The sequence below is a fragment of the Papio anubis genome, chromosome 10, assembly GCF_008728515.1.
Source record: "Papio anubis isolate 15944 chromosome 10, Panubis1.0, whole genome shotgun sequence".
Taxonomy (NCBI): Eukaryota; Metazoa; Chordata; class Mammalia; order Primates; family Cercopithecidae; genus Papio; species Papio anubis.
The window spans coordinates 29,826,397-29,832,761 of record NC_044985.1 but is presented as its reverse complement, the minus strand read 5'-3'; the positions used below and the strand labels follow the sequence as shown (position 1 = coordinate 29,832,761).

General features: G+C 36.0%; 1 long non-coding RNA gene across 1 annotated transcript; it reads right to left on the bottom strand.

The window, feature by feature from the left end:
- Positions 1–548: 548 nt before the first annotated feature.
- Positions 549–5,749, bottom strand: LOC103876221. The gene is made up of 3 exons (XR_635368.4): positions 4,351–5,749; positions 4,116–4,260; positions 549–3,849 (listed from the first exon to the last, which is right to left on the bottom strand). It is a non-coding gene; the product is annotated as an uncharacterized LOC103876221 (long non-coding RNA).
- Between the last annotated feature and the right edge of the window lie 616 nt (positions 5,750–6,365).

Sequence of the window (6,365 nt, the reverse complement as noted above, 5' to 3'; positions counted from 1 at the left end):
AGATTTTGTCACAAGTCCAGTTGAAAACAAATTGGAAACTATGACTAATTTGTGGAGTGCATTTCCTTCTGCAAGTGGAATGTATGTCACTGCAGATAATAGAAGAAAGCAGAATAGGAAGTGCCTACTCGGACCAACTGATTTCTTAGTAACTTCTTGGATACTACTGCTTGGGATTTTTGTCATGCGCATCCGTGTGAAGAGACCACCAAACAGGCTTTGTGTGAGCAATAAAGCTTTTTAATCACCTGGGTGCAGGCGGGCTGAGTCCGAAAAGAGAGTCAGCGAAGGAAGATAAGGGTGGGGCTGTTTTATAGGATTTGAGTAGATAAAGGAAAATTACAGTCAAAGGGGGTTTGTTCTCTGGTGGGCAGGAGTGGGGGTCACAAGGTGCTCAGTGGGGGAGATTTTTGAGCCAGGATGAACCAGGAAAAGGACTTTCACAAGGAAATGTCATCACTTAAGGCAAGGACCGGCCATTTTCACTTCTTTTGTGGTGGAATGTCATCAGTTAAGGCGGGGGCAGGGCATTTTCACTTCTTTTGTTATTCTTCAGTTACTTCAGGCCATCTTGGCGTATGCGTGCAAGTCACAGGGGATGCAATGGCTTGGCTTGGGCTCAGAGGTCTGACAATTTTGAGGTGTTTTCCACAGCCAGAGCACTATTTATGCTCTTTACCTTAATTCTATGTTGGAAAAAACAAAACAAAACAAAACTCTATTGACTGAAGAGTGGAACTTATTTTCCATCCTTACTAATTCTCTTAAATCAAACAATGTAGAACATAAAACAAACTGAAAAGAAAGAATTCCCCAATAGATCACTTCAGACATGAAAGTTACTTTCCTAGAACAGCATTTCTCACGTTGAATTCTTTGGTGTTTAAGAAGGTATAGAAGGTAGACATATCATGGAAAAACCATCTTGTGGATTATTATGTTTAGGAAATGCTGGCCTGATGTAAGCGAAGGAATGAGTACAGTATGCCTAATAAATTTCCATTCAAGGGTGTAAGCCACAAGCAGGCTCCTAAAGAATGAAGGAAATGCCACACAGTGAAAGCCAGGCTTTGCATCAAACTCTAGATGACCTACAGAAGAAATATATAAGTAGAATGTAAACATGCTCATGCTTAACTCTAAAAATTAGCCTCTGTGAGCTCAGTGGCTGACAAAATGCAACTACATTCTTGAATGGTGATAGTTTTCAAAGCCCTAGGCTTTGCAACTATTTCTATTACTTCAGTAAACACAATATACCCAAGATGTTATAAGGGGTGTACAGAAAACCAGAATTTCTGCCTGATGGTAAGATAATTTCTTAATACAATCTCAAATTGTTCAATGCCTTCTTTTTAAGGATGAAACCACGAGACTGACCATCGACTTTTCTAATTTATTTGTGAATTCTAGTCAAAGACAATGGCTTTGCCCCTCTGTCCTTACTCTTGTGTTATTTTCCACTTATCAGCCTTTACACTGTGTCATCTGAAACCACATTTCCAGTGTGGGTTTAGGGAATGTAGGGAGAAAAAGTATAATGGCATAATTTGACTGAACTATAGTTTTTAAATAAGTAAATAATATAATTACATATCAATAAACAAAATTTTCCTTTACATAGACTCTGAAGAAATTCAGCAAAGCCTTTCTAATATTGTGTGTGTGCGTGCGTGTGTGTGTATGTGAGCATGTGTACAAACAAGTTATAACTTCAAAATCATCCCTTTTCTTTTGCCCCCATTTTATTCTTCTATGTGTTTACTGTATATATTGAATATCTACCCCACATGGCAAAATTATGTATCATTTTGGGTGTATTTGGGGCCTTAATAAATAGCTATCATGTTATTTATTGTATCACCAAGGCATTTTTCAGTAGTGTACAATTATGATGATTATGAAATTTTAAAATATCTTTCATTGAAGGACTGCAGATCGTAAGTATTTGCTCCCTTTCCCCCACAAAAAGTTGTCTAGAATTTATTCACAATTTTTTTCTTTTGTCATACTTATAGTTCCATATATTCAAATGGATAATCAAATGGTATTTGATCCAATCAATGAAAGCAAAAGTAGATCAGAATTGTCCTCTAATGATGAAAATATGAGTATTAAACAAGTAATATTCTCCAGAAGTAGATACGTTTTCTAACATTAAGCCTTGCTGAAATTTCATTTGTTTTAAAATTTGGCTTTCATCTTTCCTCTAATTATTTTTATTTTAAAAAATCAGATTAGAGGAACCAAAATAAAGTTCTTTGGCAAATAGGAATCCTGTTTACTTTCCAACTCTGAACTCAGCAGGTTAAGTAATTGGGCTACAGAAAAGTTCCTCCATTTCTATTTCCAGCTGGTGATACACAAAAGGCAGGAAGTTATCTCATTAATGGGGCACCAGCTTTATGCAAATTATAGTAACAAAAAGGCTTCCCTTCATACTTTTTCATAAATTACCTAATAAAGTGGGAATAAATGGCCATATTCAAGAGCCTTTGTTGTATTTTTAGCACAAGACTCTTTCTGTTACTGCAAATATGACTAAATGTGCCTTGTTCAAAAGGGGTGTTTATGAAATAAGGCCACTCAAAAGCTTTTATTCCTTAACAGCCTTCAGTTACTTTTATGGCACAAAATTAACATAATTAGTCACAGAGAATAGATGACATAAGCAGCATGCCATGCACAAAAGGGGGAAGCAGTATCTAAGGAAGGTGTTTTGAGAGATCAAAAATTTTCAAAGTGCTTAATACTAGAAGGTCCTTTTTATTTGTGTACAGCCTTAAGATACTTTTTTTTTTTTTTAACTCCGTGAAATTCACATAATGAGATGCAGTAGACAGATGACATTAGCGATGTGCCATTAGAAAGAGGTCAGTTTCTTCTGAAAGATAGTCACTGTTCCTGCTCGTCATTAATTTGCAGCTTCAAAGCACTGAGCATATGATAGCCTGGCATGTTAAGCAAGTTGCAGTTATCTTTAAATAACCATTTTTTCCAGTTATTAGAAGCTAAAGTTTTTAAACTACCGACTGAAAGCAAAATTAAAGCACGCAGCAGTGGAATAGGGGAGAAAAGGAAAAGAAAGAAAGGCTGCAAGAAGATTAGGAAAATAAAATCAAACGTATTTTTAAAATGAAGTTGCTGTGGTATTCCCTGGGGGTGGCCTGCTCTAACTTCAATGCTGGAATTTTGGGGGTAGTAAAGATTTGAACTCTAGCTAGCAAATGAAACAATTGGGAATTTTTGTTTTCTGAGTTTTTGTGGCACATATAATAAAACCAAAAAGCAAATTGTATGGTTCTCTCTAATTCCACTGAGGGAGAACAATGCTGGTCTGAAGCCTAAGAGCTCTGTGCCGTAGGAGAGTAAAAGGGTTAAGAGCACTTGGGTTCCTGTTACATGTGAACTACTCAAATAAAAATACATTAATAAATACATCAGATTATCTTATTTAAAGAGAAGATCAATGAGATTTCTCTAGTTTGCCTGTGAATAAATCATAATGAGAAGACAGAAAAGTAAAGTATTAAAGACTGCATTCATCTGAGTTCAAATCTATTATTACAAGACTCTTCCGTTTAATTTATTTTAAATAATTCATTTTTTTGCATAGGAATACATGAATATGGTACAAAATTCATAACATTCACAAAGATTTACAGACTTTTACATTTCAAATTTCCTTTGAGTTTATTTTTCACTTGGAAATCATAGAAGCATTACGTAGAGTTTAGCTATTTTAAAAACATCCTGATTTATAACTTCATCTTCCACCACCCAAAATAAGATTCAGTCACCAAAATCTCTGATGAGCACATGGAGACTGATTTTCTGCAGTGTTTTTAGCTTTTGTGTCCGCCGAATTGTCCAGATCAAATGGAATTGAATGAGTAAGTATTGGCAAAAAGAAAAAAAAAAAAATGGTAAGCAACATTAGCAAACATTTCAGAACTGTTGAAACAAATAAAATACATGTTTTAGAGAAATAATTAAGAAGAAAAATATTGACTATCAAATGATGTTTTGTTATCTGCAGTGACATTTTACTATTCTAATAATTACTTTTAAATGTCTAGATCACTGGAATTGCATTTTTTCACTGCCTAAATTACCTGAGGCTGGGCAGATTAGGGGACGATTATACGAAGCCAACATTCTATGATGAGGAGAGGAAGCTGAGCCACAGCACAGACTGAAACTAGGGCTTTTGTAGAACACGGGCAGAGTGAACCAGCAAATGAATTTGAGAGTTCCAACCTGAAAACAAAGGATTGAAGAACATTAGCACAAACTGCAACTCCTCCTTCTTAAAAATTGGACTACTAACTTTTGACACTGTTTTATTACCTCCCATTTAGATATTAGAACTCTCCTTTCTTTTTCATAGGGTGTATTTTTCAAATAATGTTGTTCCTTCTCTTCTGGCATCCTGAAGATATTGTATCAGTGCTGGAGAAAGGTAAAGATATAGCTCAAATAACTTATAGTCCAAGAAGCAATATCAACAGATGCATGGAGAAGATTTTGATGCTGCTGTAATAGAGAAGCTCTGGGTGATTATTTCTATCTTGTTGCATCTGAAGAGATATCATTGAAAGATGACTGGGAATTCATTAGAGTGACAAAATTCAGAAGCACGTGCAAACTAGGGGAGCCTGGAGAACATGCAGGGCAGGGTTAGGTACACCACTGATGGAAGGCTTAGTTAGAAAGAAAGCCAGCATGGAAGCATGGGAAGTTTGTAAATAATGGTGGTTAGCAGTTAAAAAGTGAAGGATTTTGACTTTATTATTAAAAACAAACAAACAGCATTTTATACAAACCCAGGATGACTTGGACCACCTTCAGGTATTACTTTACATTTGAAGAGTAAATAATGGTAATTGTTTTTGCCTTTTTAAAGGGCTTACTATATTCCGGAACTGTAATTATCTCTTTAACTCTCCATATCAGTCCGTTCTTGCACTGCTATAAAGAAATACCTGAGACTTGGTAATATATTAAAAAAAGAGGTTTAATTAGCTCATGGTTCTGCAGGCTGTACAGGAAGCATAGTGGCTTCTGCTTCTAGGGAGCCTCAGGAAACTTACAATCGTGGTGGAAGGTGAAGAGAAAGCAGGAATGTCTTACATGGCAGGAGAAGAGAGAGCTGTGCTAGGAAGATGTCACGGACTTTTAAATGACCAGATCTCATGAGAACTCACTCACTATTACAAGAACAGCAACAAGCAGATGCTGCTAAACCACTTATGAGAAATCCACCCCCATGATACCATCCCCTCACCAGGCCCCACTTCCAACACTGAGGATTACAATTTGACATGAGATTTGGTGGGAACACAGATCCAAACCATATCACCCTCTCGATTCTATGAAGCATATATTTTTAGCTTTTTCCAAATGAAACAACTGAAGTTCAGACAGATTAACTGATTTGTCCAACATCATACAGTTTAGGAGATAATAGTCAGATTAAAATTCAGTTCTGTCAATCTCATGAATCATGGTCATTCCATGATACCATACATGGAAATTGTACATACAGGAAATAATATATCAGAATCCATCTCCTACTGACTTTGAAGGAATACCCTCAAGGATCTAGGTATAACTGACAAAAAAGAACACTTGGATAATAAATTACAGGAATTTGCAGAGATTACTTTATGAATAGTTTCCTTATTTCACTTTTTCTGGGGCTACAGGATCTTGCTCTATCACCCAGGCTAGAGTGCAGTGGTTCAATCATAGAGTGCTGCAGCCTCAACTTCCCTGGCTCAAGAGACCCTCCCACCTCAGTCTCCTAATTATCTGGGGCCACAGGCATGTGCCATCACATCCAACTAATTTTGTTTTTAATTTTTAATCTGGCTTTGTTGGTCAGCTGGGTCTCAAACTCCTGGCCTCAAGTAATCTTCCTGCCTTGGTCTCTCAAATTACTGGGATTACAGGTGTGAGCCACCATGGGCTATATTTAGCTTTTCAAATGGGTTAAAATACTACATGCATTGTAGATACAGCTGATGACACAGATTGTTCTTTAAGAATTTTAAGCTGTAAAATAATAGGGAATGCATACAAGTGGAAAAAAGTAAACAAAACCAATCAAACACCCCACAAAATATATATCCATAACATAGAGTAATAGAAAAAATTCTATTGAGTTCAAATGCTATAATTGCCTTTTTGTCACTGTTCCTTTCCATGAAAAATGTGGTAGAGTAATTATATGTGTTTAACCATATAAAAGAAGCAATGATAGTTAATACTAATGTTTTTACTTCGGAAAATGAATTCCATCTGCTTTTATTAAGGAGAATAGTTATACTAGAATGAGATACTTATTAATCTCTCTGGTCTAG